Source organism: Mustela nivalis (assembly GCF_964662115.1).
Source record: "Mustela nivalis genome assembly, chromosome: 11".
NCBI classification, from domain to species: domain Eukaryota; kingdom Metazoa; phylum Chordata; class Mammalia; order Carnivora; family Mustelidae; genus Mustela; species Mustela nivalis.
Window position 1 is genome coordinate 110,657,141 of NC_139030.1, and position 25,686 is coordinate 110,682,826.

The window sequence follows — 25,686 nt, forward strand, 5'->3', positions numbered from 1 at the left end:
TACTCTCGTGTCTGTTTCTGTGTGGTAGCAGAGTCAGGTATGTCTCTTGTTCTTGAAAGTAGTGTGTGGATTTCTGCAAAACATGCACAAGTAGGGGAGGGGTGCAGTTTTAATAAGGTGCATCTGTCCTCTTGGAGGGGGTAATATTGACAAGGTTTGCATGGCTCTTTTGGGGGAGGGGGGCACAGCGTGGGGCCCAAGGCAGCCTGGCTGGAGGGTTTGGGGCATAGTATAAGCAAGTTAGGTAGTCAATGCTGGTGCTGCACTGGTTCCCACAGGTGGCTATGTGTTTATAATGAGGGGAACAAGACAGAAATGATGCCTGCCTGTTCCTTTGTTCTTGGAGAAGTTCCTCAATAATTTCTGAAATTAATAACTAACTCTTCCTTCCATAAACCCCATGCACCTTTAAAATTGCTGTTTCCAAGCTGTATCTCCATGGGCTGTTTGCTCTACTGTCTCTTTAAGGGCAGTGCTCAGCTCCTCTTGCCCTCTGGGCTCTCTCGAGCTAAGCCCTTTGATTTGTTTAAAGTTCCAGACTTTAAGTCCCACTGGTTGTAAGTTCTCATGGAAATCAGAGGGACTGAATTTCATGAGTGCTTACAAGAAATTCAGTCCCTCTGACTTTCCAAGCCAAGTGCTATGGGGATTTCTCTTCCCCTTGCAGCCTTCCTAGTGTGATAGTCTGTCTCCGGTCCCTTCTGCAGTTCCCTCCCTCCAGCAGTCAGGTCTTTGGTGTTTAGGAGTGTTCACTCTTTCTACCCTCTTTGATATAGCCTCTTTTCTACATTTAATTATGGAGTTTGGCCAGTCTTTAGGTCCCTTTCTGGGTTCTTTGCTCTGATGCAAGCGTTACATAGTTATATCTGTGGCACAAGATGAGTTTAGGGTCCTCCTTTCCTGGAAGTTCAAACAGATTATTTCCTAGTCACAAATGAAAATAACACTATACAATGGAGGTATCCAGTGGTCATCACAATAAATAAACAGTTAGGTTTCTAATGATAGTTCATCCACATAATATCTTCTAATGAGATTGAACATGCAAAACTTGACATCGCCTATGATGTAATTTAGTAAGCAAAAATGTCTATTAGAATACACGAAGTTCAACAGATGGTACTGGGACAGTTGAATATCCACATACAAAAGAATGAATTTGGACTCTTTCCTCACACCGTATACAAAAACAATTCAAAATGGACCAAAGACCTAGATGTAAGCACTGGAATGGTAAAACTCTAAAAGGAAGCACAAGTGTAAATCCTTGTGACTTAGGATTAAGCAATGGATTCTTAAATATAACTTCAAAACACAAACATTTTTTAAGAAAAATATTAATTAAAACTTCACTAAAATTAAAATATTTTTTTTGTATCAAAGGTCATTATGAAGAAAGTAAAAAGACCACATATAGAGTGAAAAAAATGTTTGTAAATCATGTATTTGTTAAGGGTCTAAAATCCAAAATATATAAAGAAACAACCCAATTTAAAAGTGGGCAAAGGATTCAAATAGACATCCCCCCAAAGAAGATATACAAATGACCAATAGGCACCTGAGAAAGTGTTCCATATTATTAATTATTAGGGAAATGCAAATCACAATGAAATACTACTTCACACCACTAAGATGAATATAATTTTTTTTTATGGAAAATAACAAGTGTTGGTGGGGATATGGAAAAATTGGAACCTCATACATTGATGATAAGAATGTAAAATAGTACCGCTACTGTGACAAACCATTTGGCAGTTTTTCAAAAAGTTAAAGAGTGCTTTGGTGAGTGCTGTGAAGTGTGTAAACCTGGCGATTCACAGACCTGTACCCCTGGGGATAAAAATACATGTTTATAAAAAAAAATTTTAAAAAAAAGTTAAAGATACAGTTACCATATGAACCATATGTTCCACTTCTAGATATATAGTCTAGATAACTAAAAACTTTTCTTCGTTTAAAATAAAAAATGTGTGCAGGAATATTCATGGCAGCATTACTCATAATAGCCAAAAAGTAAAAACCATTCAAATGTCCAAATGTCCACTGCCTTCAGCTCAGGTCATGATCTCAGGGTCCTGGGATCGAGCCCCACATTGGGCTCTCTGCTAAGCAGGGAGCCTGCTTCCCCCTCTCTCTCTACCTGCCTCTCTACCTACTTGTGATCTGTCAAATAAATAAATAAAATATTTTTTTAAAAAATGAAACAGATCAACAGTGTCACAACACTGCTCTTCTGGCTGCAACTGGCCTACTGAAAAGGCTCTACTCCACCAGGGCCACTCCACTGGTGCTGCTCTGGACGTGGGGCTTGCAGGCCACAAATGCAGTGTCTCCACTCAAAGAACAGATTATAGCCTTTGCAAGCAAATGAATGCTCCCCTTCTGGACATTCTGTTGAAGAAAAATGAACATCTTTTCTGAAGACTGTCACATATTTTCAAGATTTAAGAAATTCACTTTACATTAGGAAAAAAAGGTAATGTAATATTATTACAATGTAATATTATTCAGTGATAAAAATGTAACAAGTACTGATACATGCTACAACACGAATGAACCTTGAAAACATTATGCTGTGTGAAAGAAGACAGATACAAAAACAAAGATCACATACTGTATGATTTCATTTATATTATGTGTCCAGAATAGATAAATTCATAGAAACAGAACGTGGATTATGTTGTCAAAGCATGGGGGGAGAAAGGTGTTGGGAGTTACTGGGTTTCTTTTTTGAGGTGATGGAAGTATTGGAATTAGGTAATGGTGTTTGTTACACAATATTTTGAGTATACTAAAAGTCACTGAATTCAACACTTAAAAATTATTAAAATGTTAGCTTTTATAATAAGTGAATTTTTATCTTAAACAAAATCTTTAAAAAATAATACACAGAGTTTTTTTTTAATTTTTTAAAAGATTTTATTTATTTATTTGACAGACAGAGATCACAAGCAGGCAGAGAGACAGGCAGAGAGAGAGGAGGAAGCAGGCTCCCTGCTGAGCAGAGAGCCCGATGCAGGGCTTGATCCCAGGACCTGAGATCATGACCTGAGCTGAAGGCAGAGGTCTTAACCCACGGAGCCACCCAGGCGCCCAATACACAGAGTTTTATATGTGACTTCCATTTCACAGTAGATTCAGGCACTAGGGAAACAAGCTAAATAATAGCAGGTGGGAGCAACAGAACAAACCCAGAACAATTGGACTGACCTTCAATAATAACATAAAAAGGTGACTGTGCTAGATATCAGAAAGATATAACAGAATACCCTAAGAAGTGTGTGCTTTAATAGTAAGAATATAATGTTTTCACTGTTTTGTCTGTCAGCGTTTGATTATTTTCTGACAAGCAGATGTACCACTTCTTTAAGTATATTTAAGGTTCTCACTTGAGGTTATATAGCTAACGGGGGAAACTAAAACAATTCAGAAAAAGACTGAAAAGTGCAAGGTTGGACTCACACTTAGATATTGGCTCCAAGGAATAAGTTCCAAATATCTGGGTTTGGAAATGAGCACAATATCCGTATGTGGGTGTAACATGAAGATTTTCCTATTCGTTCCTATATTTATGTTTCTTTAAATATTTTCCCTCTCTCCCCCCCTTTGCACCTTTTCCCTCCCATACTTCATTTTTGCTCTTTCCTCTCTTTCTGTTTCCCACCCGTCTCCTTTTTGTTTTCTTGGTTTCTTTCTTTGGCCCTTCTCTGAGGGTCTGCATCTTCCCTTATCCGTTCCCATGGAAGATGCTCTTGATTCAAGTAGAAAACAGTAGTTCTTAGGATGAGACCTTGGCTGCTCTGACATTGCTCACAGAGGAAGTTACTCTTTTCTAAGCACAGGCAAAGGAAGTCAGTGCTGCTTCCAACCTTAAAGACATCAAAGTTTGTAAGGGACTGTACTATAGGAGATAGTGGGTGAAACTCCTGGCTCCATCCATAATTTGGATAATGGAACTGTAAACATAGGGAGAGGAGATTGGGGAAATTGGAAGAAGTGGATCCTTTCTTCTTGTTGTTTATTTCAAAGGACAGATGTTTGCAGCACTATGGATAGAAGTGGATTGGATCGAGGGTTAGCTCCTGGAATTGTCTGATACCATAATTTATCTACAAACTGATTCAGTCTTTGAGAGTCTGTATGCTAGATCAGGAGTCAAATGTGGAAGTTAGAAAGACATGAAAGAACTCAGGAAGATTGATAACTTTGATAATTTTTTTGTATTTGATAAATAACAAGGTATTTTATGAATTACAAGGTAAAAAGAAATTGTTTTATTATGAATGTGTTGACTGATACATAGATTTTTTTTAAAAAAATCTGGGTTTTTTTCAGCATAACAGTATTCATTGTTTTTGCACCACACCCAGTGCTCCATGCAATGCATGCCCTCCCTAATACCCACAACCTGGCTCCCCCAAACCTCCCACCCCCCATCCCTTCAATACCCTCAGGTTGTTTTTCAGAGTCCATAGTCTCTCATGGTTCATCTCCCCCTCCAATTTCCCTCAACTCCCTTCTCCTCTCCATCTCCCCATGTCCTCCATGATATTTGTTATGCTCCACAAATAAGTGAAACCATATGATCATTGACTCTCTCTGCTTGACTTGTTTCACTCAGCATAATCTCTTCCAGTCCCATCCACGTTGCTACAAAAGTTAGGTATTCGTCCTTTCTGGTGACTACGTGATCATCTATAACTTGAGTTACCCCAGGTCTTGCCAGCCTGAGGTATATACGAAGGAAGTTAAAGGTACATTTTGCATTGTTTATATTTACCCTACTTGCTCATGTAGGACCTCAGATTCCTAAAAGATTTGCCCTAAAGAATTTCTGAGAATCTACACAGCATCCAATCAGCTATAATGAGCTGTTCTTCTGCTGGCTTCCTCTCCTGAGCGGGCAGCTGTGTCCATCAGTGTTGCCTCATTCTTCGCTATACACTGGCAATCTCCACCCCTGCTTCTCCAGCCCACCACTGCTTCCTGTTCAGTACCTGAGTCTCAGTGATGGCTAATTCATGTGTCAACATGATTGAGCTAAAGGATACCCAAAGAATGAATAAAACATTATTTCTAGATGTATCTCTGAAGGTGTATATGAAAGAGATTTGCATTTGAATTAATAGACGGAGTAAAGAGCATCCACCCTTTGCAAAGTGGGGCATCATCCAATCCATTGAGAGCTCCAGTAGAACAGAAAGGCAGAGGAAGGGCAAATTCATGCTCTCTCTTCTTGAGCTGGGCCTCCGTCTGGCCCTGCTGCCTTTGGATAACCGAGTTCTCGGTTCTCGGGCCTTCAGACTCAGACCAAAGTATTCCATTGGCTTTCCTGGTTCTACAGGAACCAGGAAACAGTAGTGGGAACATATAGTATTTCTATTTTTAATTTTTTGAGGAAACTCCATACTGAGAAACCTCCACAGTGGCTGCACCAATTTACATTCCCAACAATATTTCCAGAAGGATTCCTTTTTCTCCACATCCTCACCAACACTTATTTCTTGTCTTTTTTTATTCTAGCCATTCTGACAGGCATAAGGTATCTCATTGTGGTTTTCATTTATATTTCCCTGACAATTAGTGATATTAAGTATATTTTCATGTATCTCTTTGCAATTTTACATCTTCTTTGGACAAATGCCTATTTAGGTCATCTGCCCATTTTTATTTGGGGTTGGTTTTTGTGGGTTTTGTTTTGTTTTGATGTTGAGTTGTATAAGTAAGACTTTTATATATTTTGGTTATTAACCCCTTATTGGATATATTATTTGCAAATATCTTCTCCCATTCAGTAGGTTACCTTTTTGTTTTCTTGATGGTTTCCTTCACTGCAAAAAAGCTTTTTATCTTGTGTAGTCCTGATAGTTTATTTTTGCTTTTGTTTCCGTTGCCTGGAGAGACATATGCAGAAAAATGTTGCTAAGGCCAATATAAAAGAAATTACTGCCTTAGTTTTCTTCTAGGAGTTTTATGATTTCAAGTTTCATGTGTAGATGTTTAATTCGTTTTAAATTTATTTTTGTGTGTGGTATAAGAAAGTGCTTCAGTTTCATTCTTTTGTATATAGCTGTTTAGTTTACTCAGCAGCATTTATTGAAGAGGATATCTTTCTTGCCCTGTATATTCTTGTCTCATTTATTGTATATTAAGTGACCATATAATCATGGGTTTATTTCTGGGGTTCCTATTCTGTGCAATGATCTATGTGTCTATTTTTGTGCCACTAACATACTGTTTTGATTACTACAGCTTTATAAAATGTGTCTTGAATCTAAAATTGTGATACTTCTAGCTTTGTCCTTTTTCTTAAGATTGCTTTGGTATTCATGGTCTCTGTGCTTCCATACAAATTTTAGTATTATTTGTTCTAGTTCTGTGAAATATGTTATTGGTATTTTGATAGAGATTGTATTACATCTGTAGATTGCTTTCGATATGGATATTTTAACAATATTAATTTTTCCAATCCATAAACATGCTACATCTTTCCACCTGTGTATGTTGTCTTCAGTTTCTTTCACCAGTGTTTTATAGTTTTCATAGTACAAGCCCCTTAGTTTTTTGGCTAAGTTTATTCCCAAGTATCTCATTATTTTTGGTATAACTGTAAATGGAATTATTTTCCTAATTTCTCTTTCACAGAAATGCAAATAATTTCTGCATATTAATTTTGTATCCTGCAACTTACTGAAGTCATTTATTACTTTTAATAGGTTTTATATGGAGTTTTTAGGATTTTCTATGTATAGTATCATATCATCTGCAAATACTGACAGTTTAACTTCCTTCTTACTAATATGGATGTCTTTTTTTTTTTTCCTGTCCATTTGCCATAGCTAGGACTTCCAGTACTATAATGAATAAAAGTGGTGAGAGTAGACATCCTTGTCTTGTTCCTAATATTAGAGGAAGGGCTCAGTTTTCAGCATTGAATATGATGCTGTGGGTTTCAAATATGGACTTTATTATGTTGAAATCTGTTCCCTCTAACTCCACTTTGTTGAGAGTTTTTATCATTAATGGATGTTGAATATTCTGAAATGATTTTTCTTCATCTATTTAGATGACCATATGATTTTTACCCTTTGTTTTGTTAATGTGGTATATCACAATGATTTGCAAATATTGAATCACCCTTGCATCCCTGGAATAAATCCCATTTGATCGTGGTGAATGATGCTTTTAATGTATTGTTGAATGTGGTTTGCTAATATTTTTTTGAGGTTTTTTAATCTGTGTTTATCAGGGATATTGCCTTGTAGATTTTGTGTGTGTGGTATTTTTGTCTGGTTTTTGTATCGGGATAATACTAGCTTTATATAATATATTTAGAAGATTTCCTTCTTCTTCTATTTTTTGGAGTAATTTGAGGAGAATAACTATTAACTCTTCTTTAAATGTTTGGTGAAATCCATGTGTCAATCCATCTAGTTCTGGACTTTTGTTTGTTGGTAGTTTTTGATTACTGTTCAATTTGGTGATTAGTAATTAGTCTGTTCAGATTTTCTAGTTCTTTCTGATTCAGTTTAAGGAGATTGTATATTTCTAGACATTTATCCATTTCTTCTACTTTGTCCCATTTGTTGGCATAGGCCATTGTCACCAATTTAATAGCCATTTCAATATATGCCTAAATTTCTTTGGAATCCTTGCTGGATAGCTATTTGGCAGAGTATGTCAATAAAAATATGTACATAATAAAGTTACATTTATTTGAGATGAAAATTACAATATAGTTTGTGGTCTAATGGAAAAGTAAACATTGAAAGTAAGCAGAGTGTGAGATGTAGGGTAATAGCAAAATCAATTTAGAAGACTGGCACACATATATATAAATTTATTAACCTATGGCAGGAAGTTCAGACAATCCTTGGCAAGATTTTCAAAAAGAAAAAAAAAACCATACGAACTGCTTGTCTCCCTCCCACTCTAACACTCCTGTGATTGCATCTGAGCTCCCTGCCCACCCACATATTACAGTAGTTCTTAAAATGGCTGTACATTGAGAAGATCTGGGAAACTTTAAAAACCACTCATTCCTGAGCCCTACACCAGAAGTTCTGAAGTAACTGGTTTGTGGTTAGGTTGTTTTTAAAGCTCCCCAGGTGGTTCTAATATTCAACTAGGGACTAAGCACTGTACCTGGCTTTGGGAGGAATTTAAGCCTAGACTGAAGAATTAAAATGACTTCTGGTGCAGAGCACCCTGACTTTGCTGGTTCTTACCTCATTCTTCAGTTCCAAACACTGGGCTTCTGCCTTTTCCCGACACAAAGTGCCCCACCTTATTCTTTCTTCCCTGCTTTGTTCTCTCCTTCCTTCCGTGCTTCCCTCCTTCCTTCTTTCCTTCTTACTTTCTTACGGAATCCTGCCTCATTGGGTCTATGGGTACTGCTGCTACATGATTTCTTTTCTGGATTTTCACAAATTACTTATTCTTAGATCATTTCACACATGTACTTCCTGGGACTACTCTGATACAAACCCCTAATTTGGGTTACCTCCTGTTGCTTTTCACTATACTTTGTATATCATGTTCTACCCAGATAGTTATTCATTTGTTTGCAGCTATATTCTTCATCATAAGGTTTGAACTGTCCCTAGGGGAAGTGGCCTACCCCAGACCTTAGCCAGTTCTCCTTCTCCTCCTAATGTGCAAATAGTTTTTCTCAGCTTGATGGTGTCATTTTATAGGATTTGTAGTTAACGTTGTCAGAGAAGTATAGAAAAAACTTCCCAGGCCAGTGGAAGTTTTGAAAGTACCTCTTTAAAAGCAAATTGGGAGAGGGGGTCCCTAGATGGCTCAAGAGGTTGAGCAGTGGACTCTTAATTTTGGCTCAGGTCACGATCTCAGAGTCCTGGGATCAAGCTCAGAGTTGGGTTCTGCACTCAGTGGGGAGTTTGAGAAGTCTCTCTTTCCCTCTCTCTTCCCCTTCCCCTACTCATGTGCATATGCTCTTTCTCTCTCAAACAAATAAATAAATCTTGAAAAAGAAAAATAAATTGGGGATTGAGACTTCCAGAATGAGGAGCTCTGCAAATCTTCTCCCCAACAAAACAACTATATAATTAGAGAAAATTACTTTTAAAAATCATCTAATATCTCTTGAAATTTTCCTAAAGGCAGAAACTTTTTTAAAAAATTTAATTTTTTTCAGTGTTCCAAAATTCATTGTTTATGCACCGCACTCAGTGCTCCATGCAATATGTGCCCTCCATAATACCCACCACCAGGCTCACCCAACCCCCTAACTCCCATACCCTCCAAAACACTGTTTGTTTCTCAGCTTGGTAAGCCCCAAATACTGGGGCCTTGCTTACTCCTTCCCCAGGTGCTTGAACCACTCCTAGAGAGGTTCCACATTGTCAAAGGCAAGTTGAGAAGATCAGAGCCTACCATCCCTCACTTCCAGCATATGCACGTATTGCTGGGTGTCATTCTGGGAGAATCAGGCTATCGTCCCTGCTCCCAGCTGTAATGTGATTCAGAGAGTCTGTTCCTGAGAAGGGACAGGCCAGAAGGACAAAGGGCACCACACCTCTGCCTGAAGGGACTGAGTTTATCTGGAACAAAATGTAGAAATTCCATGCTTAAGGGTATTGTCTGAAACAAAGAAGATTTTTGTGGAGAACAATTGAGAGAATGCTGTTAGCCCCATGACACTGGTATTAACAAGAAAACACAAAAGCTATAAATAATAGCACAAAAAGGGGTGGGGCATGAAGCTATATAGTAGTAATGACAAAACATTTCCAAATTAACTAGAATCAGTTTAGTAAAAATCTGAAGTAGATTTTAAGAACTATATTGTAATCTGTAGAATAACCACTAAGAAAATAACTCAAAAATAAAATTAAAAAATTATTAAAAGAATTAAAATGTTACATTATAAATGTAATGTAATGTAATGTAGCTTAATATGAAAGATAACAATAAAGAGGAAGATAGGAATAAAAAAAAACATACGAGATTTAGAAAAAGCACAATGGTAGATGTGGATCTAAACATATCTCACATGAAATATATAAGCATACAGATCATGAATGTGAATGAGTCTATAGAACATTCTACCTAACAACAGAATTTTTCTTCCTTAAGTGCTCTTGGAACATTTTCTAGGATAGACCATATGGTAGGCCATAAAATAAGGCTCAATAAACTTAAAGGGATTGAAATCATACAAAGTATATTCTCCAACCAAAATGGAATGAAACTAGAAATTAGGAATCATTAGCAAGGAAATTTGGGAAATTCACAAATATGTGGAAACTAAACAACACACTCCTAAATAACCAATGGGTCGAGAAAGAAATCACAAGGGTAGTTAGAAAACACTTTGAGAACAATGAAAATGAAACTATGAATAATGATATGCCAACAAATCAGGTAGCTAGATGAAAGGAAGACACAAACTGATGAAACTCTCTCAAATAGAAACTGAAAATCTGAATAGAGCTATAAGAAGAGATTGCATTAGTTATCAAAAAACTTGCCACAAAGAAAAGTTCAGAACCAGATAAGGTACTACCGAACATTTATAGAAGAATTAATGCCAATCCCTCAATCCCTCATATACACTTCCAAAAAAGAAAGATGAGGGAATATATCCCAAATAATTCTATGAAGCCAGTTTTAGCCCAATACCAAACACAGATGAAGATACTACACAAAAAAGAAACTGCTTATCAATATTCTTTATGGATGTAATCACTAAAGTCCTCAAAAAAATAACAACAAACCAAACCCAGTGACATATAAAAATAATTACACCCCATAACCAAGTGGGATTTATCTTAGATGCGGTTGGTTTAACACCTGAATATCAATTAGTGTAATACATGAAAAGAGTAGAATGAAGGACAAAGATCAATCATCTCAATAGATGCAGAAAAGGCATTTTACAAAACCAGCATCTTTCAGTGATAAAGTTGAAATAGAAGGGAATGTCCTTTACCTGATAAATGGCTTCCACAAAACCCTATAGCTAGCATCACACTAAGATTTGGAAGAAGACAAGGACGTCCACTCTTGCCACTTACATTGCACATTATACTAGAAGTTCCATACAAAGCAATTAGGCAAGAAAAAGAAATAAAATACATCCAGATTGGACAGGAAGAAGTTAAACTATCTCTATGTGCAAATCACATAATCTTAAGTCTAAAAATCCAATGGAATCCATTAAAAGACTATGAGAATTAATGAGTTTAATAGGTACATTCTTCCAGTAAAAATTCCCTGACATGAACAGAGTGTCCAATGATTTAATTCAGTACTGATCCTAACTACCCAGAGTTAGTACAAACCCCAAAAGTAAACAGCTCACTCCCACAAGACTTCCCTCACTTTTAAACACCAGCCTTACCTGGGGGCTTCAGACTACCCACACTTCTGTCCAAAAGACTAAAATTTGGGGGTTACCATGACCCCCTACTCAGGTTTCCTAATTTGCTAAAACAATTCACAGAACTCAGAAAAGTAGTATACTTATAATTATACTTTTCTTATAAAGGGTATAACTTGGGAACAGACAAATGGAAAATGCTCATTAGACAAAATATGGAAGTGGGACAAAGAACTTTCATGCTGTCTCCAATAGGATGACCTGCTCAGCACATCAATGTTTTTATGAATCTAGAATCTTCCCAGATCTCATGATTGAAGAATTTTTATTGAGGTTTCATTATAGGCATGATTGATTAAATCATAGTCCACATGATTGAACTCAATGACCAACCCCTGCCTCCTTTCTCCAGAGACTGGGGGGTGGGGCTGAAAGTTCCAATCTTCTAATCATGTGTGTGGCCATCTCCTTCCTTGAAACTATCTGAGGACCCACCATGAGTCATCTTGTTATCATACTTTCAGATATTATTATGGATAACAAAAGATACTCCTATCACTCAGGAAATTCTAATTCTTTTGAGCTCTGTACCAGGAACCACTAATAAAGACTAAATACATAACATATATTTTTATTATAGCCACATAAGTAATGCATTAAAAGAGCATTAGAATTAAATAAGTTTGGTAGAGTTGCAGGATACAAGATTTGTATTAAAAAATTAATTTAATTTCTGTATCGTAGAAAAAAATAATCTGAAAATGAAATTAAGAAAACAATTCCACTTATAATAACATCAAGAACAATAAAATAGGTATAAATTTTAAAAAATTAAGTGCAAGTCTTGTACACTGGAAAATGCAAAACCTTGTTGAAAGAAATTAAGGGAAATCTAGAATAAATACAGACATTTCATTTTCCTGGATCATAAAACTTATTGTTAAAGTGGCAATACTCTCCAAATTATCCACAGATTCAGTGAAATCTCTGTCAAAAGCCCAATTAGATTTTGTGCAGAAACTGACAGTGTGATCCTAAAATTTATATAGGAATCCAAGAAACCCATAATAGCAATCTTAAGAAAGAAGAATAAAAATAGAGGACATACTACAAAGCTACAGTAATCAAGACAATATGGCATAAAAATACAAATATAGATTATTGCAATAGAAATGGGAGGCCAAAAATTAATCTTTACATTGTGGTTAATGCATTTTTCATAAGAACGTCAAAACAATTAAATGCGGGAAAGAATAGCTTTTTCATCAAATGCACTGAAACTACTAGATATCATAAGTAAAAGAAAGAGGCTGGACTCCTACCTCACACCATATATGAACATTAACTCAGAATGAAAACTAAAATTAAATACTAAGACCATAAAATGCTAAGAACAAAACACAAGAAAAATCTTAGGACCCTTGGATTTATATATAAATTTCTTATAAATGACTCCAAAAGCACAAGCAACAAAAGATAAACTGAATTTCATTGAAATTAAAATCTTTTCTACATGAATGGATACTATCAAGAAAGTGAAAAGACCTACAGAATGGGAGAAATCTTTGCAAATCATATACCAGTCTTATATCCAGAATTTATAAAATACCCCTAAAACTCAACAATAAGAAGATAAATAATCCAGTTTTTTAAATGAACAAAGGATTTGAGCAGACATTTCTCCAAAGAAGATACACAAATGGCAAATAAGCACATAGAAAGATGTTCAATATTACTAGTCGTAGAAAAATGAAAATCAAAACCGCAACTAAATATCCTTTTAGACCTACAAGTATGGTTGAATTGTGCCCCCCTAAAATTCTATGTTGATGTCCTAACCCCAGAATATGACCTTATTTGGAAGTAGGGTCAATGTAGATGTAGTTTAGATGAGATCCAGAATAGGGTGGCCCCAAATCCAATATGGCTAATGTCTTTATAGAAAGTGGAAATTTAGACACAGACATGTACACTGGGAAAACACCATGTGAAAAATAGATATATATTTCCAGTAGCCAAGGAGCTACAAGAAGCTAGAAGAGAAGTCTGGAACAGATAATTCCCCTAGGCTCTTCAGATGGAACATGATCCTGTGGACACCTTGATCTTGAAATTCTAGCCTCCAGAACTGTGGGAGAATTTCTGTTTTAGCCACTCAGTTTGTAGTACTTTGTTACAGCAACCCTAGCAAAACATTACATCTGGATATAATAAAAACATCAACAATTATAAATGTTGGTGAGAATGTGAAATGTGATGTGAAATGTGGAGAAATAATTTAGCATCCCTCAGAATGTTAAACATACAGCTACCATCTGATTTGGCAATTCCTCTTTTAGATACATATCCAAGAGAACTGAAAAAGGGTGTTGTTGTTGGTGGTGGTGGTGGGAGGGGCAGAGGGCAAGGTAGAGGGAGAGAATCTCAAGCAGGCTCCACACCCAGCACAAGCCTGATGTGGAGCTTGATCTAACAACCCTGAGAGATCATGACCTGAGTGAAAATCAAGAGTTGGACACTTAACCAACTGAGCCACCCAGATGCTCCTGAAAATGTATATATAAACAAATACCTATACTTGGGTGTTTATAGCAGCATTATTCAGAATAGCCAAAAGATGGAAATAAGCCAAGTGTTCATCAAATGATGGATGAATAAACAAAATGTGGTATATCCATATAATGGAATGTTATTCAGCCATACAAATGAAGTATTGATGCATGCAACAACATGGATAAACCTTGAAGATGTTATACTAAGTGAAAGAAGCTGGTTATAAAAGGCCACATACTGAATGATTCTGTATGATATGCCCAGAACAGGCAAATCTACAGAAACAAAAAGTAAATTTGTAGTTTCATAGGACATGGTAGTGGGTGGTAGGGTTGAGGGGCACGGGATGTGTTGGGAAGGAATGGGGTATGACTTAATGGACATAGGATTTTTTTTTGAGATGTTGAAAATGTTATAAAGTCAGATTATGGTGATTCTTGCATAATTTTGTGGATACACTAAAAAACATTGAATTGTACTTTAAATGGCTGAATTTTATGATATGTGAACTATATTTCAATAAAGACATTTTTAAAAAGACAGACCCTGAACGTGAATTATCCACTTGATCCCTCCCTGCAATCCTGATGTACAGAAACCAAAAGAAAGTATAAAATAATGTTGATTAAAAAAAAAAAAGAAAAGAAAGCTAATTAGAAAACTCCCAAGACATGCTAGTTATAAGAGGTCTGAATTATGTAGATATATGCATGGCAGTGGCTGTCTGTTACAACAACATTATTATTCTTGATATTTTGGAAAATACTATGTGTGTTAGCAAACCAAATAGTTTGCGCTTCAGTCAGGTCTTATGAGTGCACAACTCTAGTTCTTGGAACACTTTGTATATGCTAACAGTATTCAGTCTGAAAGACCCTGAGTCAGCCCTTTGACTTCTGTGGACCTCCTCGTTGTGTATGAGGGGGAGGTATCCTAGATAATCTCTAAGACCTCCTCTTATCCCAAGTTTCTCGTGTCCCATTCATCAGTCTAAGAAACGAGACAACAACAGGAGAACTGGGGGACACTAGAATCCCCTGGGGGAAACATGTTTTATATGATACTAGGCCCTACCACCAGGAATCCTATTGGCACTGGTGAGCCCTAGAAACTGACCTTTTACAGAAGCATGCCAAGCAGTTGAGAAATATTGGCAGGCTCTGGAAACCAGTCACCCACAAGAAATCAGGGACCCTTTTCCCTTCTGTGTCTATGAGCTAAATGGACACCTCAGTTGCCATCTGTTACTTCTATCTCTAAACCTCTTTATTTAATCTTTTTAAAGTTAGTTAATATCACCATTAATTTGCTTCTTTTTATTTGCCAAACATATGGAGTGGACGGTTGGGATATTAAAAGATCCTACTAATTCCACTTAAGCCCTATAAGTATTACTAATCAAGAAATAGCTACAATTTTATTTTTCACCTGAGAATGGGACTCATGGAAGACCAAGGAGGTAGTATGTTGGTTACATAGGTTTGTAGTCTATTATGTGACATTATAGTTCTCCTTCCTCTGGACAGAAGTTTATGTTCCCTGGGGTGGGATGGGGAGTACAGCATTTTGAACAGAGATGTCATAGAAAGGGTTAAAAGGAAGTGGGTGGGGGATACCAGTGGTAAGACTTCCATTGACTAAAATAGCTTTCAGGCCTTAGGGGTAGCTTTGCTCAGACGCCAGAAAAAGGATAATGCCTTACCAAGAGCCACTGACCTGCCTTAAAAGATTAAAAGAGATTCAGCTTCATCTGAACCATCCCTCCTATCCAAAGAGAAGGAATTCAAGTTGTTACAGTCTACCTTTAGACCCTTAAACAATAACCAACATGGCCTTTACTGTGCTCAAGTACTGTTCCAAGAGTTTTGGCTGCACAAACTCAGTTAATCTTCACCATAGGCTGACAGATAATCATTTCTATTTTAAACATGAAGAGATTGAGACAGAGAGGCTAACTAGTTTATAAAGATTACAAAACTCCAAGACTGGAGAGAGGGATATGAATCCAAGAAACAAGGCTCCAGTCTATGAGGCTTAAACACTAAACTTCAGTCTTGTTCACCAGAGTTAACTAAGGAACAGAATACAGTGTGCTTGCCGTTCCTGGACTAGTGAAATCTTTATCAGCAGGATAATATTTTGCAAATTTGTCTTTAATGAAAAGAGCTTAAGGTTTAACGGGTAAAGCATAATGCTAACTTTGATCTATTAACTGAAACATTGTTCTTTGAAGAATAAAGGGATAACTCAAATTCTATTAGGAGTGAGTGACTTTGAAGAACTTCTTGTAATCAAATATTTTTCTCATCATTATGTGTCAGAAAATGACCCTTAGTTAAATATTGATTTTTAGAAGAATATATTTACACTAACCTAAACACTCCAAGTTTGAATTCTGTACCCTCCAATCCCACTTAGGGGCTCAAGAGCTTCATAATTGACCCAATAGTAGAAAGTGAATTCAAAGGACTAGACTTTTGTTGGTATTGAAATTACTACATACCAATAGTAAGAAACCTTTTTCAGGGGTGCCTGGGTGGCTCAGTGGGTTAAACCTTCTGCCTTTGGCTCAGGTTGTGATCCCAGGGTTCTGGGATCGAGCCCTGCACTGAGCCCCACATGGAGCCCTCTCTGCTCAGTGGGGAGCCTTCTTCCCCACCTCTCTCTCCCTGACTCTGCCTACTTGTGTTGTGATCTGCCAACTTGTGATCTCTCTGTCAAATAAAAGAAAAGAAAAGAAACTTTTTTCACCTGGTGCTTTTTGTTCAGGGACTTCTAGGAATGAGCAAATTGTTGGACAAAAGATGTAGTCCATCAAAAAAAATTTTTGCTGCTTTTCAATACTTCATTTTTGGAGGAACCCGGTCATTCAGTAGGTATTCTTTAAGCACCTGCTCTGCAGAGAGCAATATAATAGCCATTGGAAGGACATGAAGATGAATCTTGTCCCCTAGGAGCTCATTGTCAAGTATGGGAGACAAGATTAAAAACTGAAAAACAAGACACAAGAGTAGATGATGGTACAGAGTAATACTACTAGTGACCATCATTGTTCCAAGGGGGACATAGGTTGGAAAGAGAACTTTTAGTTCAACTCAAAAGGACACTGAAGGTAGTATAGGATTGGGACATACAGAGTTGAGGAGAAAGACTGAGCCCTTTTAACTGAATCCTGGGAGTGGTTTGAAAGCTCTAACAATAAGTGGTTATAAAGCAGGGACTTTGTGTCTTACGTGATCACATAGTCCCATGCCAGGCACGAACTGGAATGAGTGAGGGGGGAAGGGTGGCGGGAAGGGAGAGCCAGTCATTCCGATCTCTAGGGGAAAAGGACAGAAGTGCCAGCTGATCTCTGCTTGATCACTCTGGTGACCTCACTGGATTACAAACTCTCAAGTTCGGCACTTCATTTAGGATGGAACATGGTCACCTCTGATGAATGACAAGAGAGTGCATGCAAATGACTAACAAATTACCTTTCCATTGTGAACTGGCACTACATCCTCAACTAGGAGAATAGTGTCAAATACATGTGTGTAAAATTAAACAATAAGATTGTTGAAATGACAAAACTATTATCTTGAAAACACTGAAATAAATTATAATATTATAATAATAATTTGAATAGTATTCAAATGATGAGGTGTTGAAAAGTGATGGGATCAATCATGGGAACAGAACATACTTAGATTAATTAAATATAGTCATGTTCTTTCAAAATGCCTGCCTTTTGCTCTTCTTAGAAGATCGTGACATGTTGTGTTCACAGATCTGTCCTGGGGAACCAATATCCAAACCTAATATGGCCACCCAAACAACCAAGAACTGCCTTCCCCTCCCCCCACGAGTCAAAAAGGCAAACCCCTTGATGGAAAGCACTGTAGCGAATTAAAAACTAATCTTCTTTCTTTAACTAAGGCATTGCTTTTTGAAAGATTTTTATTGAAAATGGTGAGTACTTTTTCTGAAATTGGATATCAGTCCTCACTAATTTGTTTTAACCTACAGAAAACAGTAATTTCTTTATTTTCTCACTTTTGTTGCTTGTCTTTGCCAAATGCTTTCTCTTGGCCATGTATGGCAAATGTGTCCCCAATCCTCTGTGCAGACATTTTTCAGCTCTCTGAAAGCTGGGACGAGATCAGTCTTTGACTTTCCCTCTCCCTTGGCAAATAGAACCAGAAAAGCATCTTTACACATGTCATTCTGGTCGCAGTATTTCCAGTGTTAGCATAGAAGCAAAAGGGGTAAGAGGTTAGCTAATGAAAATATGGATTTTTTTTTGATGATTTACCACAAATTAGAATACCTTTACAGACCAAGTGCTGCCCTGGAGGCAATCAGGCACTTATTTGTTGACCTGTGCATTAACCGGCACATTTTTCTGGGCGAGAAATTGTCTCTTTGCCAGCATGGACACTTCCAGGTAAAAATGCATGGCAATTTAACTGGTGTGATTTGAGAAACTATGAGATGTTTCCTACACCTAAGATTATTTTCCTTGCCCACCTCTTATACTGCCTGAGGCAGCATCGTTATAGACTTGTTCTATGAATTAACGAGCGTATGAACCAATCCCCACAAGAGTTATGGCACATTGTAAGAGTGTCCGTACTCTTTGGCTTCATTTTAGCTTATCAGTTCTTAGTTACTCCCTGGTAACTTTCCAAGGTACAGGCACTTTGGAAATTCGAGTTTTTATGAATGGGTACCTGAGACACTGTCCATTACTGCAAATGTGGGTGAGGTACCATAGAGGATACAACTGTACTGGACTAGGAAAAGAGAAAGAGAGCCTATAGCCATTGTTAGCTCTCTAGACAAACTAGTTTTTTAGTTACTGCAGTAACAAAGTATTCACAAACCGGGTGGCTTAGAACAAAAAGGTATTATTAGTCTCACAGTTTCAGAAGACAGAGTTCACAATCAAGGTGTTGACAAGACCATGAAGTCTTCAAACGGTGCTGGGGGTGCATCTGTTCCAGGCCCTCTTCTAGCTTCTGGTGTATCCTCAGGTGTTCCTTGGATTATAGGTGCCTGTCTTCTCCCTGTGTCTCTCCATATTCTCTTCCCTTTGTATCGCTATGTCCAAATTTCCAATTTTCATAAGGATGCCAATCGTATTGGATTCGGGCCTACCTTAATGACTTCCTCTTACTTGATTACTTCTATAAAGTTCCCATTGTCACAAATTAGGTCACATTCATATGAATCTGGGGAAGGACACAATTCACTCTATAGCAGAGGTGTGTACAGGCGCTGGATGGGGGTCTGAGGAAGAAAGTATATGAGGAACTTGAAAACAGAACTCACCTGATTCACAGTATGCCCTGAGCTGGCCCTGCCTATTTAGTGACTTTGTGCAATAAGAAGTCTTGGCTAGTTCGGGTGTGACTCCTGGAATCCAAAAAAGTTGGCTGATAGGGAGACTCAGCTGAATTTTATAACTAAGAGAGTCAGGTAATAGTAATGTTCAAAGCAAGTGGGAAGTCAAGAATCTAGGCAGGACAAGGGTAAGACAAGGGTAGAGAAACAGGCTCTTAGAAGCCATGACTAGGTAAGAGATGAGATACCCAAAGAAACATTTTTTCCCTCAACTTTTATTATGAAAATGTTCAGGTATACTGAGAACTTGAAAGAATTATATAAGGAACACCCATATACCCAACACCTAGAGTCTGTGATTAACATTTTTGTGTATTTATTTTATCACGTATCTTTTTAATCATGTCTTTTTATTTTCTGTATTCCCGATGTTTGGGCATCTAGGATCTTGCCTCGCTGACCCTGGAGAGACCGCCACTCTCAGTGCTGCCCAGCTCCTGGAGACAGTAAGGGATTTGCCTGCACGTGTGTCTTTCTTTTGCTAACTAATCAATCCAGAGCCCACATCCCCACTGTCCCTCTAAGGGGCTTTCATACTCAGGGCCACTATTTGTTGTACTCAGCCCGAAGCCAGGTATCAGGCAATCTGAGAGAGCTCTATACCTCAGAACATGCTGAAATTACTCAAACTAGCCAGTCCTAAACCTGTTTAGCCTGCCTTACCTTTCCTTCCCTTGGAAGCCACAATAAAATCTCTTGCCCACATTTTCTGCAGGCTTTCTTTGCCTTCTGACCAGCCCAGGTATTTTTCAATGTTCCTTCTGTGTGCGGCATGGGTGTCTCTCCCTCTTGGGAACTGTGAGGAACAAGCAATCTTTTTAGTGGCAGCCATTTCTTGACCTATTGACCTCACCATTCCTGAATAACAGTAATAGAAATCCTAAATTTTAAAATACCATCTATTAACATTTGTTGCATTTTGTTTGTTTTAATCATCTTTATTGAAATATAATTTGCCTTCAATAAAATTCACCCATTTTAAGCATACAGTTGAGTTTTATAAAAAACAAACAAACAAGAAAACCTGTTAAAAACTACCACCACTTTCACAATACAGAACATTTAAGTTACCTAAAAAAATTTCGTCATGTCCCTTTATAGCCAATCCCATTCTCTCCATCTACCCCTGGAAACCACTGATCAATTTTCCTTCACTATAGTTTTGCCTTTTCTAGAAGTTCATATACATTGTATGTGAAGTTCACATACATTGTATGTGATCTTTTCTGCCTGGCTTTTTACAATGAACATAATTACACTTTTGAGTTTAACTGATTTTGTTGCTTATATCAATAGTTTATTCTTCTTTATTGCTGTGTAGTACACCATTGTATGGTTATGCCACAATTTATTTATCCATTCACCAGTTAATGAGGATTTGGATTGCTTCTAGTTTGGGGCTTTTCTGAATAAAGCTACTATGAGCATTAAAGTACAAATCTTTGTATGGAACATATTTTTTTTCTTTTATCTTGAGTAGATACCTAAGAGTAAGATTTCTAGTTCATATATTAAGAGCATATTTAATCTTACATGAAATTACCAAGCTGTTTTCCAAAGTAGTTGTACCATTTTGCATTTCCACAGCAATGTATGAGAGTTCCAAAGACTGCATCGTTGACAAGACATGGTACTATTTGTCTTTTAAGTTAGGCATTCTGATGGCATTTGTAGTAGTGCCTCCTTGTGGTTTTAATTTGCATTTCCCTAATGACTGATGAAGTTGAGCACCTTTTTAATGTACTTCTTTTACATTTGAATATCTTCTTTTGTGAAATCTGGTACTTTTTGTTCATTTCTTTTAAAATTTTTTAAAAATTCAATTTAGTTAACATATACTGTGTTATTAGTTTCAGGGATAGAATTCAGTGGTTCACCAGTTGCATGTAACACTCAGTGCTCATTACATCAACTGCCTTCCTTAATGCCTATTACCCAATTACCCTATCCCCCTACACACCTCCCCTCCAGCAACTCTCAATTTGTTTCCTAGAATTAAGCATCTCTTATGATTTGCCTCCCTTTCTGTTTTCATCTTATTTTATTTTTCCTTCCTTTCCCCTATGTTCTTGTTTTGTTTATGTTCTCGTTTCTTGTTTCTATGTTTTGTTTCTTAAATTCCACATATGAGTGAAATCATACGGCATTTGTCTCTCTCTGACTTATTTTAATTAGCACAAAACCATCTAATTCCATCCACATCATTGCAAATGGAACGATTTCATTCTTTTTGTTGGCTGAGTAATATTCCTCTGTATATGTATACCACATCTTCTTTATCCATTCATCTGCCAATGGACATCTGGATTCTTGTCCATCATAACCGGGTTGTTTGCCTTTATTAAGCTATGAGTTTTTTAAATACCCTGGATAGAAGTCCTTTATCAGATATGTATTTTGCAAATCTTTTTTTCCCAGTAAAGAAGCAATTCTTAAGTAGGAAATACCTGAGTTCAGGGGAAACAAGGGGCCCCAAATCCAGGCAACTAAGTAACTTAGAGCAACATGTCAGCAGGGAGAATGCAGAGTTATGAGCCTCATTCTGGGCAAAAAGTTCTGGCCCAGCCATGGTTCTTTTATATACTTCTGGTTAGGGAAGAACCACTTGCAGTGCATGAATAGCCCCCTATGCATAATGCTGGGGGTGATTCTGTCTGGCCCACCAGCAGGAAGTACAGTATGCTTTCATATCATTTGTGGCAGAGCATTTGGGGAGCAAGGAGGAAGAGGAAGTAAGTTGAGAGAAAGAGGGAAGGTTAGGAAGAAATTAATACAAACTTGAGCCACGTGGGAATAGTGGCTTCAGTATTCATGGAGAAGGTGAGCTTTCCAAGAGTGAGTCATAATAAGAGAGTAGCAAATTCAGACTCATACTGGGCAAACAGTGATAGTCCAAGGAAATGCTAAATCTGAGGATAATAGGATGGTAAGATGGAGATACATATTCTGAAGTCTAGAGAAGAGAAGGTAGCAAATCCATGGGAACTTGATATCAAGGAAGAATGGGGCCTGAGGGGTCATGACTATGTGACTCGCACTCATATAGTACTTGTAAGTTTGATTCTTCTTCCAGAAATGTTTTAACAGAAAATGCAGTGAGTTTTGTAGACGGAGCTTTAGTCAGTTTCTTATCCTACGGTGTCTTAGTACTGACTTTGTACATATGGAAGTCGGCCAGATCCTGTGGGTGGATCATTAAATTAGAATTCTTTTCTTAGAACACCAGTACCTTAATGTGTGACCTTGACCTAAGGCTAGCCATCAACTTAACAAGATGAATGACCACAGGAGAAAGGCCTTTCTGCCTCTAAAGGACTGTTCTTTAAAAAAACAGAAACAAAAACCAATACAAAAAAGAAAAAAAAGAATGCAATCCTCTTTGGTTTCTACTTGTTTAAAGCGTATGTTATGAGGATTCTAAAGATACTATCTGTGGAGAACTTTGAGCTCCTGCAATAAAAATGTATAAATATAACCAAAGGAATTCTGGTAGACAAATATTGCAAGATTGTATATCAGTCTCTCTATCTATATTCAGATGTTTTTTTAACTTGGCTTGTGTCCAGAAGTATGCATGGAATAGATAGAAAATGCTCACTACTAGATATTTAGTTCAATCTTGTCCTTTAAAACAAGGTCAGAGAGTAGAATCTCCTCAGAGCTCAGGAACCTGTACTGTAAGCCTCCCTCACAATGAGAGGTAAAACTAAGTACAGGTGAACCCTGTGTGACACATATTTTAATGAGAACTTTATACATAATTTGAGTTATTTATATCATGCTTCTTTAAATGAAATGATTGTTGATCAAACTTATTTCAAGTGTTATTCTCATGTTCAAGCTCTGTAGGTTTTATGTAATTATAAAGGGCTTAACATTTTTATGAAACATTGTAAGATATGATTTTGGTTCTAACAGTTTATCTTGACACTAGTATATAATTCAAAGAATGAGATCAAGACACTAATATGAGGGTGCTCGTGGGGCACCTGGGTGGCTCAGTCAGTCAAGCATCTGATTCTTGATTTTGATCCAAGTCATGATCTCTGAGTTGTGGGATTGAGCTGTGTCAGGCTCCGTGCTAAACAGGGAGGCTCCCCAAGATTCGTTTTCTCCTCTTCCTCGTCCCCTGTCCCCTCCCCGCTCCCCCTCTAAAAATAAAATAAAATGAGGATGCTCATGAACTTTGAAGGATAAAAGATCATTTGGATTTAGTGTCTATGTGTGTATTTTTCTCTGTGTTTTATGAGGTGGTTACATAAAAGGGACTTCTAAAATAGAAAAGGATGACAAAAAATGGGCTGAACATTTCAAACAGAGTTCAGTGTGAAATCAGTAGTATATTCAGTGGAGGTGACAGGGAACAAAGATGTAGAGGAGAAAGGAGAAAAAGAAAATCAGCAAGCAGTAAAAATAATGATTGGGGTCAGGCAGTAACAGTAAAATCAAGAAACTTGTATATGATGGAAAAAGCCATGGGTAGCTATAAAAGAGGCATTTGAAATAGGAAATGATGTGCGAGGAGAAGATAATTTTAGTACAGTTAAAGGAGGTAGCAGCTATGGGAGAGAGGATTAATTTTAAATGTGTCCTAAAAGTAAGAGAAATATTTTTTAAAGGGTGGGGAAAGAATGATGGGAAAAGCCTAGCTGAATGTTATATGGCTATTCCAGGCAAAATTCTACATAGAGTATTATGTTCATTTTTGGTCACTATACTTTCACTGGAGCATTGAACCAGAGGTCATTCAAGACACGAGGGTGGTGAGAAAGGGCAGCTCTCCCCCGATGTCTGTAGGTCTGCCACAAGGAAGAAAGATCACATTTGGCTCTATATTGTTCAAAAAAAAAAGAGAAATAGACACAAGGCAAGTTAAAGGGATGCAGATTTTGCTTAACATAATGTTCTAACAGGGGCACCTGTGTGGCTCAGTTGGTTAAACCTCTGCCTTTGGCTCAGGTCATGACCCCAGGGTCCTGGGATCGAGCCCTGCGTTGGGCTCCCTGCTCAGCAGGGAGTCTGCCTCTCCCTCGGTCCCTCTCCCTGCTCATTCTCACTTACTCATTCTCTCTCAAGTAAGTAAATGAAATCTTTTATATATATATATTTAATTTGTTTAATTATATATAATATATAACTATACGTATATTTATATGATGTTCTATTATTATCAAATATGTCTGTAGTGTTCTGACAATTAGACATGCGCTGTAACTCACTGGGCTACTGTAAGTACAGTAATGCTTTCCACCTTTGCAAATATTTAAGTCGAACATATTCAATAACCTGAATAACCTGACTAGCTAACCGAATGGCTTCTTTTACCTTATTAAGGTCCTTTCTGCCTGGAGGAACCTGCGGTTTGCCGGGAGGGAACACAGGGCCTCCCAGCTCCGAGGCCGCCTCAGGCCTTCTCCGGAGGCGCAGCTCCCCGACGCCGCGGCGGCAGGAGGCAGAGCAGCAGACGCGCTGGCGGGGGCGTCCTCCGTGCACACTCTGTGGACCGGCCGGTGTGTTCAGGGTCGGCTCATGCGTTTTACTTCCCCTTTTATTAATTCCGGGCCCCCCGGAAACGTTTTTGAAGGCCTTTTCCGTCCTCGGTGATTATAATGTGAAATCAGGGTCGGAGCAGAAACAAGCGAGCGTTCACACTGGGTCACTGGAGGCGAGTTTGACGAAGACGTTCGCAGAGGTGTGGACGGTGTTTACAGACACCACAAGGGCCGCACCGTCCCCCAGACTCGTGGCGGCGGAGACAGGACTCCCCGGGCGCGAAGATGGCGGCTACGGGGCTGCCCCGGCCCTGCAGAGGGCGGTCGTGCGAGAGGCCGGCCCGGAAGCGGCGCCGGGAGCCGCGCGCGGGGAGCCGGGCCCGAAGGAGCCGCGCCTCACGTTGCGTCCGCGGGGCTGTCGCCGCCACACCTGACCCCGAGCGGGGCGTGACGGGAGCCGCGGGCGTCGCCTCGGGTCCGCCCTCCGGGGCGCGGGGCCGCACGGGGCGGAGAGAGCGAGTCCGGAGAGGCTCACGGACGGCGCCGCAAACGCAATCCCTCTGAGGTGCGGCCGGCGCGAAGCAGTGTGTGTCCTGCGGGGGACGCGGCCACGGAGCGGCGAGAGTCCGAGCCTCGGGCCCTGCCGGCCGCCCTGAGGCGGGACTGCCCGGGGCCGCAGCTCGCCGCGCGGTTCCCCTGACGGCCACGCTTCGTGCTCTCCAGCCCGAGGAAGACCCAGAGCAGCTTCGCGAAGACGACGACAGGCGAGCGCTTCGCCGCGGTCAGGCTTCGCCGCCGTCAGGCGGCCGAGTTTCCTGACCTGGAAGCGAGGAGACACGTCTGCACAGAAAGGCGGTTTCGCTCCGAAGACAATGAAGCTTCAGCCTCGGGCCCTGCCCGCTGGCCTGT

At 38.7% G+C, this 25,686-nt stretch overlaps 2 long non-coding RNA genes across 4 annotated transcripts in view; one reads left to right on the forward strand and one right to left on the reverse strand.

Annotated features, from left to right (window-relative positions):
* LOC309844176 overlaps window positions 1-25,686 on the forward strand; it is a 66,627-nt gene that overhangs the window by 24,278 nt on the left and 16,663 nt on the right. For 2 of the 3 annotated variants that reach the window (XR_014300538.1, XR_014300539.1), the window contains exons 2-3: window positions 19,670-19,750; window positions 24,620-24,689. This is a non-coding gene — a long non-coding RNA (uncharacterized lncRNA). Of the gene's footprint in view, window positions 1-19,669; window positions 19,751-24,619; window positions 24,690-25,686 lie in introns of those variants that run through there. The other variant, XR_014300537.1, reaches the window with a different exon arrangement.
* Window positions 2,227-24,689, reverse strand: LOC309844175. The gene is made up of 3 exons (XR_014300536.1): window positions 24,611-24,689; window positions 19,949-20,081; window positions 2,227-2,391 (listed from the first exon to the last, which is right to left on the reverse strand). It is a non-coding gene; the product is annotated as an uncharacterized lncRNA (long non-coding RNA).